A 14,684-nucleotide genomic window follows, 5' to 3' on the forward strand; every position below is an offset into this window, starting at 1 on the left:
TTTGTTTGTTGTTTTAGCCGCACCCTCCCCTAACCCTCCTTTAGGTGTTTAAAAATAAATATTGTGAACTTCAGTTTTTGACTGACTTGTGTGCTTGGAAGCTGGGAGTTGACAAAGAGTGCATATTATGTACGTCCTGGTAAACCCCTAGGCTGGGACGTAACACAACATTTTATAACGGCAGCCAAAGCATCAACATTAAGTATTGTTTTCAGTCCTTTAAACCGTATTTAATTTGGGAACATATGCATTGACAACCTGTAATTAAACACGAGCCCACTGCGGCAGCTCGGTTATTCTTATTGAGCATGTTCAGACGCAGACAAACAGGATACACCCTGCACAGTCTGAAAAACACACTGTGGCAGGATTACATACTCAGGATACTCCACCACAAACATATTTTAGTCACGTTTCAATGTAATAAAGTGACAAAGTATGTGTCGACACTGAGCTATGACGAGTTAACATGTTCTGACAGCTTTACAAGAAAGAAAATCATCACTACAGTCAATAAGATTAAACCTCTCCTTGTTCAAATTGCATTTTTATTTTTTATTTATCAATTCCAAAGTCCACAGAAAGAAAGAAATAAAAATATATGAACAATACATAATGTTAGGGTGATAAAGAGGACGTTTATGTGGGACAAACGTTAATACTGACACTAATTAACATATTTAGTCATTTTTTTTCTACTTGGATTATTCGCATCCTGCTGCTGAAAATAAAAAGAATAAGAGCTTTCAGGTAAATTATTAAATATAAACAGACAACATAGGTATTAGATTTTTTTTTTTTTAATGACCCAAGTAGTAAACAACATGTATAAACTAAGAAAAGAATTTGCAGGGGTCCTTAAAATGAACCAAAGTGGCCACACAGCAAACAAAACATTCAGAATTATGAATAAAAAATTATCTAAGTAGTCAAATAATCAAAGTAAATACAATAAACACTAAAAAAAAGTGAAAACAGTCAACAAAATGACCAACAGTGACTAAAATGAATAAAAATGAAAACACAAAAAAATCAATAAGCTGAATAAAAAATGACAACCAAAAAGTGAGCAATTTAATCAACAAAATGAATAGCATTGACCCTTAAAGTCAATAAAATAGCCGCTAAACTGACAAAATGAATGAAGCAATAACAATATAGCGTAAAAATATTTTGTCTAAGATGAGAAAAGGTTTTTAATTGTACAATTTTGGTTTACATGGTTTCAAATCTGTCAATATCTGGAAAATTAATAAGCGTTTTCTTATTTATTATGTTTTTAATAGATTAACTGGTATCTGTAACTTTCACAACTGACATTAATATTCATACTATTTAACAGCAGATGTGAAAACACACTTGATTAGAATGATTTTTGGGAAATTCTGTTAAAATTTGTGATAAATTTGATGTTAAACTTGACTTAAATTTCTTCAAAATCTAAGGCATAGTCTTGATATGTGGGATCGTAATGCATATGAAATAATGATTATACTGTAAATACTGGAGTAAACATCAAACCTACAGCTTCAACTATTTACACTAGGACAAAGTTTTCCTGTCCGGTCATGGAGTACGACTCGTTTTATTTGATGTGTTCAGAACAGCTCTCATCCAGTTCCCACCAAAGGTATCCATGCCTGTATATTTCTAAACTCTGAGGTAAAATGTACTGATTTGCACAGATTTCACTAAATTTAAAGGGCTCATATTTATCTAAACCCACTTTTATTAGTCTGTGGTTCATTTCTTTGTGTATTTGGACCCTAATAGTTCATACAGTTTGAATTGGAACCCTTCAGCTGCTGCAAAACTATCTTTATATTTAATTTGGCAAAAATACAGTGGATTTCTACAACCTGTTTGAATTCCTGCTTAATTTGTTACGTTTTATAACTGGTTACGTCTCTACATTTGCACAAAACAGGTCCAGACTTCAGACCAACATTTCTCCAGTATTTCTCCATAATTGTTTGTCAGCAGCAGCGGTTGTAGTCCAGACTGAAATATGTCCAAACTTGGAGCCCATTACCTAAAATGTTCAGTTGTTGGTCGAACGGGACAGAGCAGCACAGCCAATAACCTGGAGGGGGCGGGGGCGGGGCCTGAAGTGGCTTTTGTGCATTTAAAGGGCCAGCGCTCCAAACCACCTTTCTGGTGTCATTACTCAGAAATAGGGTTGAAGATGGACCTGTGGAGCTGAATGAATGAAGAATTCAGACCCAAGCAGAGCCTTTACAGTTTATGGAGACCACAGGGAAATGTGGGAAAATTAAGAATTCCTTTTTTTTTTTAAATATCACTCCTTTAAGAAGTGGTCTGAATTTCACTGTAAATAAGTGCTGCATGTCATTTCCTCTCATTCGTCTGTTATAATAAAAGGATTAAACGCCCAAAAGATGAACAGAAACACGAAATAAGTCACCATTAAATAGTTCTGGCCCCTAGTTGAACCATTGTTGTCATTCTGGAGATAAATGTTTGTTATATCTGCACTCGTTAATTACACATCAGATGCTACATACAATCAATTCATACACTGTTATTGATACTGCGAAGTGTCCAGGAATAAAACAAAGTATTAGCCTCAGAAAAAGCCTCATTTGTCAGATTTACAGGCTCCTGTTCAAAAACTGTGGCTTAAAGGATAAGTCTGGTGATTTCTGGTGAGTTCTGCGAATGCAACCAGATTAAACTTTACAGTTTTAACACTTCCTCTGAAAACATTTTAATAAATGTCACCGAGTCTGGTTGTTGTACAGACACCAGCATTTAACAAAACAGATGAAATCTAATTATGACTGATTCAATGTGTCCAAAAAATTTTCTAAAACCATAAAAAAAATCCTTATTTGAGAAAAAAAAAAGTCCAAATATCCCAAAGATTCTATGTAAAGTTATCTGTGGCAGTAAATTCTACAAAACACAATGAACTATTGTTTTTAACAAACCAGCTTCATCTCAAAACTAGAGATGCATCGATATATTAGAAAATATTGACTGATATTTGCCAAAACAGGAATAGTCAGACAAGACGTCATTCCACTGATGGCATCTGCTATGTTACAGGTTTTCCATATATTTGTTGGGATTCAAAGAAAAAGTGATAAAGGGCTGAAAAACAGTTCAGTTAACCTATTTTTAAAGTATAAAATGAAGATTCACCAAAGGGAAAATGTGTTATAAATAACAAAAATAACTCCCCCCTCTCTGTGGTGTCTGCTGGATGGCCGGGCCTTGGGGCCCTCTTGGTCGGTCCCTGATCCGTGGAGGGAGTGCGGGTGCGGTTACATGTGTGTGTTCTTCACCTCAGCCTGTTTGCCTTGTTCACTTTGTCACAGCAGATGAATGTGAACAACTGACGTTGTGTGGATTTGTTTCTGGTATTATTTGTTATAGGTATTATTTGTGCAAATGTGGTATACAACATTTTGTTCATGCTTTCTTATATTCTTCATTTCATAGGTCTTATGTATCTCATTGTTGTTGTTTTTTTGTAGTTTTGTTTGTTTTGTTTTGTTTTTTTCTCTCTCTTCTGCCCAGTTTACTCAGTTCTGGTTGTAGTTATTGTCACCATTATAATTGTCTCCATGGTTGTTGCTGTTTGTATTGTTGATACTTTCTTGTGAGGGTCTTCACCACCTTCTTCTCTCTTGTTCTCTCCCCTTCTTCTACCCTCCCCCCCCCACCCATGTCAGGTCCGGCATCGAAATGTGGTTCAACAAAACTCATAATAAACACAGTAGAATATCAAAGGGCGCTTCATATACTTTATGAAGTTACCCTTGGCAAAGCAAATTTGTTCAGCACCAAAAGGAACCAGACTACCATTCTGCTGTTAGAACGCTGGACAAGACAAGTAGGAAAAAAAAAAAAAAAAAAAATTAGTGTGAGATACTCCCTGGTAAAATGTCCAAATAAAAGAGGATACACAAGCAAAAATGTTAGAAAAATGGGCAATGATGACTGGGAGTACAGTTGGTGTCGGCTGCTGCCTTATCGGTACAGACAGCTGCCTGTCAGCCAGCTGAGCCCATAAGAAAAAAAAAAAAAAAAAAAAAAAACCTAAACTGATAAACAGAAAACAACATCAGCATCAGCTATCGACCAAATGCTCATTTTAAGCATCTGTATCATAACTCATGCAGTTTGTTTTATTAATTTTACCTTGTCTATATATCCTTTATATGTTGTACATATTTCTTCTATCTGTGGTACAGAGTTGGCCTTCTGTATATTTTTGCATTTTGTTGTAGTTTTGTATATTGTCGATATTTTTCAGTCTAATATTGTCAAATATTGACAAAGATTTGTGGAAGTCACTTTTTCACTGGGTTTTAAAGCTGCTCTTTGCCAAGAGGAACTGGTGTCACTGTCAAAACTGACTTTAGTATTAGTCTGTGGAGCTGGTTTCTTAAATACAAGTGTTCTGCTCTTTTTGATAAAGTAGAAACATGTCATCAATAAACCCATTAACCCATAAAGACCCAAACATCCACTGACAACAAAAAATATCTACTGATCTAAACTGTTTAATATCTGTTGATCCACTAATGCTATCAATGCATGGAAATAATTGGTGTAAAATGCAATTTGTCGTCTTTTCATGGTCATCAGATATGACCCATTTGGACATTCAGAGGCTCCGTAGTTACCTTGGAAATACAGTCATCTTCAACATTGACTAACCAGTAAAACCCATGGAATTGGATCAATGACAGTGGATGGACACACTGGGTTTATATTAAAAAAAAAAAAAAAAAAAGCAAAAAAACATACTAAAATTAAGTAAAGAAGAATAAAATAAGCAACAAAAATGAACAAAACAGCCAAAGTGACCAATAAAATATTGAAAAAATGTATAAATCAAAAAATAATGACAAATAAAATAAGTCACAAACTGAACAAAATTTAAGAAAAAAATAAAGAAAGAGACAAAATGATTAAAAAAATGACAAAATAAGGGTGTAGACACTTGGTTTATGTTTAGTTGATATATTTTACTGAAAAAGTCACTTTTCCTTCAGTTTTCTCTGATTTGATATAATAACCCGCGACAATAATCGGACCTTTTATGAACATCTACATTTTAAATGTAAGAAAATACAGGATTTACACCAAAAAATGCAAAATATAGTGGATAATATTCTAATAAATGGTGATAAATCACTTGAGAAAGGTAAAAGACAGAAAAATTCATTTGGAAAATGCTACTAAAGTAGCGCTGGGTCTTTATGGGTTAATGAAATAAGGTGTTTGTCTTCACCAAGGATTAAAGGTCACCTGACTTCCCCTTTAACAGGAAAACGGCCTCAGGGCTTTTAATTGTCCCCTCGGTTTTCTGTGACCGGAGCTTCGGTTGGAATATCCACAGTGACACAATCTGTTATGCCGCAGAGGGACGTGACTTCAGCGGGCGTCATCGGCGGGGGCGTCGTGGTCTCCATGATCGGGAGGTTGGTGCCCATCGTGGCTGGTTCAGGCGTGGCCGTGCCATCTCCGCTGGTCATGGTCGTCATGGCAGCGGTGGTGGTCTCAGGCTTTGTGGTCTCATCGGTGATCAGGACTTCCGAGGATTCTGAGGATTCGGATGATTCGGATGATTCGCTCGAGTCCTGGAGTCGGTGGTAGTTGGATGGGTCAGAGGACCGCCAGAGCCACCAGTCCTTCCAGTCCATCCATCCCTGAGTCTGATCTTTTTCTGTTATGTCGGCATCATGATGCTGGTCCCGTCCAGCCTGTGTTGGACCAGAACCAGACACTTCAGCCAATCACGTCAGAATCAAAAGCATGTTTATTGACATGTAAGTAAGGGTTCACATTACTAGGAATTTGCTTCAGTGGTTTGGTGCAAACATAGAATCATGGAGTAAGTAAGAAGCATGCAGTAAAAAATAAAATAAAATAAAATAAACAAGTAAGATAAAGTCACAGTGGACTGTCAGATTTTTCAAAATGTACAATTGACAACGTGGACAAAACCATTTTCTAAAACGATTTAAAAAAAAAAAATCCCTATTTGAGAAAAAAAAAGTCCAAATATCCCAAAGATTCTATTTAAAGTCATCTGTGGCAGTAAATTCAACAAAACAAAATAAACTATTGTTTTTAACAAACCAACTTCATCTCAAAACTAGAGATGCACAGATATATTAGAAAATATTGACTGATATTTGCCAAAACAGGAATAGTCAGACAAGACATCATTCTACTGATGGCATCTGCTGTGTTACAGGTTTTCCATACATTTGTTGGGACTCAAAGAAAAAGTGACAAAGGGCTGAAAAACAGTTCAGTTTACCTATTTTTAAAGTATAAAATGAAGATTCACCAAAGGGAAAATGTGTTACAAATAACAAAAAAAAAAAAAAAAATGACAGCATTAGCTATCGACCAAATGCTCCTTTTAAGCATCTGTATCATAACTCATGCAGTTTGTTTTATTAATTTTACCTAAGATATATCCTTTATATTTTGTATATATTTCTTCTATCTGTGGTACAGAGTTGGCTAGTATATTTTTGCATTTCTTTGAAGTTTTGTATATTGTCAATATTTTTCAGTCAGATTTTTCAAAATGTACAATATACAATGTGGACAAAACCAGTGGGTTTGTGTGAGGTTCAGGTTAATTTCCTTGTATAGAAAGGAAAACTAGCATTGAAAAGATTCAATATCAATTATTACAAATGTAAATGTATTGATTAATTGTCGGTTCCAAAATGATGCCCTTAACCAAAGAATGAAAGGGGAAAAAAACAGAAAGTACTCAGAAGTAAGAAAATGAAGTCAGAGAATTAAGAAATTTATTTAAAGAAATTTATTTTTTTTTAAATTACTCAAACCAATTGATCAAAACAGGTGCTAATTCATTTTTCTATAAAATTAGACTCTTTTCAGCAAGTGAAACCACCACATGTTCACCTGGTTTGATTTATCCACCATGTGACTGGATAAAAATCTCTAAACACAATTCCTTCATGTTGAAAGAATACTATCGATGGTATTACAGACAGTGTTTCCTGGTAGTATAGCACCCAGCAAAAGTAAACACTATGAATTAAATACAGAAAAAGCAGACTTTAAACAGCCTCTTAACTCTCAAAGACCAAAGATAAGCCTGTTTTTTGGGGGATTGGACTGTGCTATACGAGTTTTATTTTAGCTGACATCACAGCAAGTTACAGTTTAATAAGTTAAAGCAGGGGTGTCACTCATTTCCTTTCAGGAGCTACATTAAGTTAAATTCGATCTCAAGTGGATCAGACCAGTAAAAAACTAAAACAATAATAATAATGATGATAATAATAATAATAATAATAATAATAATAATAATAATAATAATAATAATAATAATTCCTAATTTTTCTCTTTATTTTAGTGCAAAAAAAACATTAAATTATGAAAATATTTTCATTTACAGACTAAACCAAAAAATGTGAATAACCTGAAAGAACTTGATTTCCTTACAAAAAATAAGTGCAAATTTAACAATATTACGCCTCAACTCATCATTTCAGATCTACAAAAGGCACAAAACATTTAGTAACAGGCAGAATAATGTTAAAATTACATTTAATTTTCTTAAAACATTTCACGTTGTTCATATTTGTTCAGATTATTCACATTTTATTGTTAAAGTTTAGCTTGTAAATATAAGTTGCACTCCTAATTTCGTTGCAGACACAATAACAATGAAGGCTATTCATTGTATTCTATTCTAATCTATGCACATGCAAGATAAAATGCTGCCTGTGGGCAAATGTTTCATGTATCACGAAGCCCTGGATCCATGGACTATATTAATTATTTAACTACCATTTCAGATTTGTCTCCAGTGAGTTACTATTGACTTTATAGCACATTCAGCAAGTTTAGTTTTAATGCATTTACTCTTTATTTTTTCTGAACTACTTTAATCATATCATATGAATCAAGAGGGTTAGTATTTATTATTTAGATACTAATTCACTATTTCTATGCCCTTTTTTTTCTGATGGTCTAAACCAGGGGTGGGAAACCTGTGACCTCCCGGTCCATATTTAGCTCTGGGCCCGTTTCAAGTAGCTCCATGTGGCTTTGTCAAAAAAACAAATGGGAATCAACAGCAGGTTTGTTTGTTTTGTTTTGTTTACACATTTTGTTATTATTGTCACAACCATAAAGCCATTCTGATGTTATTCAGTTTTAAAAATGTAGATTACACTCCAAATGAACACAAAAAATAGCAGTAGTTGTAGTAGCAGTAGTAAAAAAAGGCACATTCATATGTTATGACAGTGAAGGTGCCGACCCATGGTCTAGACGATATTCTGTTGACTGCCTGAAGCTGACAAAACTTAGGATACAGCTTATTAGTTTTTTGTTGATCATCATCACAGAATTAAACAGTATTTTTCTCAAAAGCAGACAAACCAGTGTGTGAAGCTTTCTGTTGAACTCACCGGCTTTGCAGAGGCTGTAGTGAGGAGGAGGATGAAGAATGTGGATGTCAGAAGCTCCATCTTTGGTTATTGTCTGCAAAGAAGGTTGTAGAGTTAAATGAAAAACATCTGAAAACTATCCTAAATGTATAAACATTTGAACACTTTGTACCAATTTACTCAAAACTTACTTTACTTTGCACATTACAGTTTATTTATCTCAGTTCTGTTTTTATCTGTCCACATAATTTATTATGTGTTGTGTGTTTGCTCTTGTACTTTATTTTTACTGTCTCATTAAACTGCATTGCAATTTCCTGGTTTGGGATCCGTACAATCAATCTATCCGTTATAGATCTATCTATGTATCTATTACAAATCCATCATCTATCCATTTATCTATCAATTATAGCTCTACCTATTACAGATCTATCTATCTATCTATCTATCTATCTATCTATCTATCTATCTATCTATTATAAATCTATCTATCTATTACAGATCTATTACAAATCTATCTATCTATTACAGATCTATCTACCTACCTACCTACCTATCTATCTATCTATCTATCTATCTATCTATCTATCTATCTATCTATCTATCTATCTATCTATCTATCTATCTATCTATCTATCTATCTATCTATCTATCTATCTATCTATCTATCTATCTATCTAACTAACTACCTACCTACCTACCTACCTACCTACCTACCTACCTACCACTCACACAATACCAGATAAGATTTAATTTCAGCTACAAACTGAACTCACCAGGCGTCTTACCTTCTGTCGTCTGAGTCTGGCAGTGATGAACAGCAGCACTGAGTTTCAGAGTGAGGTTGAAAGATGTCTCACCTCCATGCAGGACTGGCTGCTCTCATATATGTTTTCTGAGCAGAGTGGGCGGGGCCGTGACAGTGGGGAACAGGAGGGGAGGGTTTGGGATTGGGTAAGAGAGGGCCGGTCCGTGGTGAGTGGATTGGTCGGGCGGAAGGATACAGGAAGTTTACCACATGTATACAGATGCTGAACCAGAGTAAAAGTGCTGGTTTTGGTCAGCTTTTCTAAAGTAAACGCACTAACACTTTTGTTTAGGAATTTGTACCGCACATGGATCACACAAGCCAGTGTCTTTACTGTCATATGGAGAAAGATAAACAAGTTAACCACTCAGTCAAATTCTTCATTTTACAATGTATTTCCGAGTGCCTGTGTTAACAAAACAACAAGAGCATCAGCTCCACAAAGCCACCGCATTCAATTTGACACTACCTGTTTCACATCACCTACGTTATCTACCTTATCACATGACTCAAATAATAAACAGAGTGAACATCACCGCTGTATTACAACTATAAATCAATTACTGCCAAAACCTTTCAATGAAATGTAGGTGTTACCAAGACAACGGACTACAGCCGTTCATATGCACTTCTATCAAAATAAAAGTCCAAAATCAAACTCATGTAAAGTAAACACAAATAATCAACTGACAAGTTGGCGTGCTATACGTACATATTTCCTACTTTTCGCGTGTTATTCAATGTTGTTTGATTATGTGTCAATTTACACCAAGATCTCCGGTTCACATAACCTAACCCCTAGCCCTCAGTGTTTGATGTGGTGTGAACATACACACAGAAAGCTTACAGATAACACACCGGTATATTTATGCAAGTCATGATGTCATGTTGGGTTATCAGCCAGCAGCAACTACAGTTGATGCATCATTGAGATGTTTTTGAACATTAAATACTACTAAATATGTCTCATTATCATTAAAAAATTACATCTGAATAGATGAATGATGTGTTATAACAGAATACTTACGACCCTGTCCATCAAAATGACAGACAATAAAAATGTCTAGCGCAACCTCTGACGGGAACTATATTGATATCTGTAAATATTTATATGTTATAAACCACCAAAATATGGACCGTTAGAGGGCAAATTTTTAATACTTCAAAAATTAAAAAAAAAAATCTACATTTCTGAAAACTGTGAACAAACTTTGCAGACATTGTCCAAAGGAAGATACATATAAAATTTGAAATGAATCCAATGAGCAGTTTCAAAGACAGACTGCTGAAATCCAGACATTGGTGACCTTGGGTTTGACCCTTAAAGGTCATTCAAGGTCAGAGGTCATGGACCCATATGAAAATCCATATATGACTTCCAATCAGTGCTCAGTGGTACCTATATTGATATCTCAAACCATTTACAGGATATAAACCATCAAAATATAGACCGTACCGTACCGTCTTCATCCTCTTATCCAGGTCCGGGTCGCGGAGGCAGCAGCCTCAGCAAAGAAGCCCAGACAGCCCTCGCCCACTTCCACCAGCTCTTCTGAGGCAATGCCGAGGTGTTCTCAGGCCAGCCGAAAGATAAAATCCCTTCAAAATAGAGACCATTATAAATAAAGGCACATTTTTAATGCCAAAATTTCGTCAAAACATGCAAGAAATCTAAATTTCTCAAAACTGAACAAACTTTGTAGTCTTTGTCCTATGGAAGCTGCATATAAAATATGAAATGAAGTTAACCAGTAGTTTCATGAGAAAAAGTTTGAAAAAATTGCGATTGAAGGCAATCCTGGATACAGCACCTTCACAATAGCTCATGGTCTATCGGTCGGTGAGACTGATGACATCCCTGATGGTAACACATGATTGTCTACATACTGTCCCTGTCCTTGATCAGGATCAGTGAAGCACTCACAGTTGTTTCTACGTGACATATACGACCTTCATTCCTTGCTTACCTACCAGATTTCTCAGAATAATTTTAGTTGGATCCAAACACATGGTCACTGCATACATGTACAGCTATATTCCCAGTTTGTACTGGTCATCCAGCGTTGCACTGATTGGCTCTGATGTCAACCACAGTACTGCTCTTTCCCTCTCATTACCTACACTGTGTTAGCGCTAGCCATTAGCCTGCAGCTAAAACACAAGTGGTGAATAAAACTGTCAACATTGGTGTCAATCCCTTTGTTCTTCATGACTGCTACGAAAACTGTCTCATCTTTTCCTCATTGTTTCAATGCCTGGATTATCTGAAGGGATGCTTTCTTGCAATAACAATACAATGTTTATACAATATTTATCAAACAAATGCACTATTTCTATAGACCCATTCCCAGATGTACACACTGTTAATACTGTAAATATTGTGTCTATTCATATTTTATGCCTATTTTTTTGTTATTCTACTTTAGTTCTATTATTATTTGACTTTTTGCAAAATTTTATATGCTATTTTCTTATTTTACTTTTTAGTTTTTGTACATTTTATATTCACTCTATTCTTATTCTATGACATATCGTTTTTTCATTCATATTGTTGCACTGACTTGAGTTGCACTAATATTTTCATTGGAAACATAATGACAATAAAGGTTTTTCTATTCTATTCTATTTTATTCTATTCTATTCTATTTTTCCACATTAATTTGGATGCTACCTTGGTGACATACCTCTGTTTTGTAGCCACTCCTGTGTAAAATGTTCTGTACACCCCTATATCTGTCACCACCCAAACTACAACAGGTTTTCCTAAACCTTTCTCTGGTGTGTGATAGATATAATTTCAGAAATGTATTAAAAATTCCCTGAATCACATAATAAATAATTTCCTCCTGACACTCATTTATTTTTGTCAAATAAATTCTTCTTATTTTATATTATCTTCAATTTATGGTTATATAGCAGGTCTCCAGTGGTGGGATGGGGATCTTTTGTTGTTTGTTAAGCTTACTTAAGAAGCAGAAATCCAACCAATCACAAGAAGCGGTTGCCTGAACATCCCCCTCAGCACTAGCCAATCCAGATCCATTTCAGCCCTGGCCCCCAAACACAGCCAAGCTATTCTGAGTAAAACTCTGAGACACATAAACTCACATCTGATTAGTCCACTTTATTCAGGGTTCATGTAAAGAGTACAGCTGGAGTCTCTAATGAGGATGATTTTAATTAGGTTGATACACTGTCGATGTTACAGCAGGTAAAGAAGTGAAGAGTGAGAGGGCTGAAGTGGTGACACAAGTGCCTCTTTAGACAGACAGACAGACAGACAGACAGTGGAATGTTACAGTTGAACCACACTTTGATCAGATCTGTGTTACCTCATCACTCTGTAACTTTCCCTGTCGTCTTCTCCTTTCTCATGAACACCTCAGAATGAATCACAGACGAGACGGATCACGAACATCTCAAATATAAACACCACAAAATTAACTAGAGCTAGGGCATTGCACCAAAATTCACAAACAAGATTAATTCAGCACCTCATGCAACAATGGAAACACCGACAACAAACACAAACACATCCTGTTTATGTTCGTCTGAAGCACTGAGCAGATAAGAACCGTATCAGTTTTTGTTTTTAGATTGTTTAGTTTCATATTCCTAATCAGTGGGGAAAAAAAAGCTAAATATTTGGTAGTAAGTATGAACCAATGGAAAATAGAGTATCATCTCTGCTTCTGTCTTGCAGTCCCAACCATAGTATTTAGACCATTAATGAACAAAAAAAAGCGATACGAGAGCATAAATACTGTATTCATCTGAGTGTACTTTTGTGGATATCCATGTAAAGGCTAAAACACACCAGATCAAAGATTAAACTGGACTGGATGGGGACCAGTGGTGTTCATCGCTGCCCCCTCATGCCATCCCGTCCTCAAACATCCCAGCTGTGGGTTTACAGGGTTTTCCCTAGGTTTGTGGAGGCGGCGTGATGGTCTTGTTTTCATTGCAAGTGTTATTTGTTTAAAACTATTCGACTACACACAACTGTGCTGAGTGATGAAGTAAACACCATCTCCACATCCTCCAGACTCTGTCCTGTACAAACTTCAAGTCTGTTAATGTATAACTGTTGGATAATGACTCTGGTCAAAAGGGATATAAAAAATTACACTTGCAGTGACAGCAAATTATTGAGGCTTTTTTCCTGCTAGAAACTCTAATTGTTGAGGTGATACCTATTATCCAAACATTAGATCTTTGCAACAAAATACTGAAAATGACACAGTGGTAAAGTTGTTGGTATATGTATTAATTATTATATTCTGTTTTAGTAGGGATGTCCTGATCTGGGGGAGGGGGGTTGGGGGGGGGTGGGGGGCAAAGGTCCTGCCCCCTAAAATTAAAAATTCTGAAGGTAGGGAAAAGGTACACAACAGCGGGAGGCTTAAAGGAATTAGTAAAGTGTCTATAAATTTCACTTTCACTTTAAAGCAGAGGTCTCAAACATGCGGCCCGTGGGCCAAATGCAGCCCACTAAAGGTTCCAATCTGGCCCGTGGGATGAATATGCAAAAGTGCAAAAATTCCACAGTCAAGGCTGTTGAATTCATTTTATTTCAGGTTCCACATACAGACCAATATGATCTACAGTCAAATAATAACAGCACAATATCCTACAAAAAATAATGACTCCATATTTTTTTTGTTTGATGTGGAAAAAAAAAAACATATTATATCATGCCTTTAAATAATCACAACTTCAAATTTATGTATTTATTTTTAGGCAAAAAATAACACTGAATTATGGAAATATTTACATTTACAAACTATCCTTTAACAATTAAATATGAATAACCTGAACAAATATGAACAACCTGAAATGTCTAAAGAAAATTAAGGACAATTTTAACAATATTCTGCCTGTTACTCAGTCTTTAGTGTCTTTGTAGATCTGATCCATAATGCACATGTAGAAATGATAAGTTGTTAAAATTGCACTTATTTTTCTTGAGAAATTTCAGTTTTTTCAGGTTATTCACATCTTTTTTGTTTGAATAGTTTATAAAAGTAAGTATTTTCATAATATATTGGGGTTTTTTCGCTCTAAAGCAAAAACAAAAACTAGGAGTCCTCATTATTTAGAGGTTATTATATTATTATTTTACTGGTCCGGTCCACTGGAGATCAAATCGGGCTGAATGTGGCCCCTGAAAGAAAATAAGTTTGACACCCCTGCTTTAAAGTCTGCACGTACTTGGTTTGAGGTATGTACAGTAGTCATGCACGAGTCGGGGTTTTTCAATCCGAAAGGGCTTTTGTGGAATTATTTGACCTGACCCAATCCACCCCGCAAATAAACTGACATTCTATTGACCCGCCACAACCCAACCAGCTGATCCACGCATCACTAACGGACAACACTCCTATATAATCCCTGCTACAACAGTGGTAAACATACAGCCCGCAGGCCAAAACCGGCCAGCCAAAGGTTCTAAT

Source organism: Sphaeramia orbicularis, chromosome 12 (assembly GCF_902148855.1).
Source record: "Sphaeramia orbicularis chromosome 12, fSphaOr1.1, whole genome shotgun sequence".
NCBI lineage: Eukaryota > Metazoa > Chordata > Actinopteri > Kurtiformes > Apogonidae > Sphaeramia > Sphaeramia orbicularis.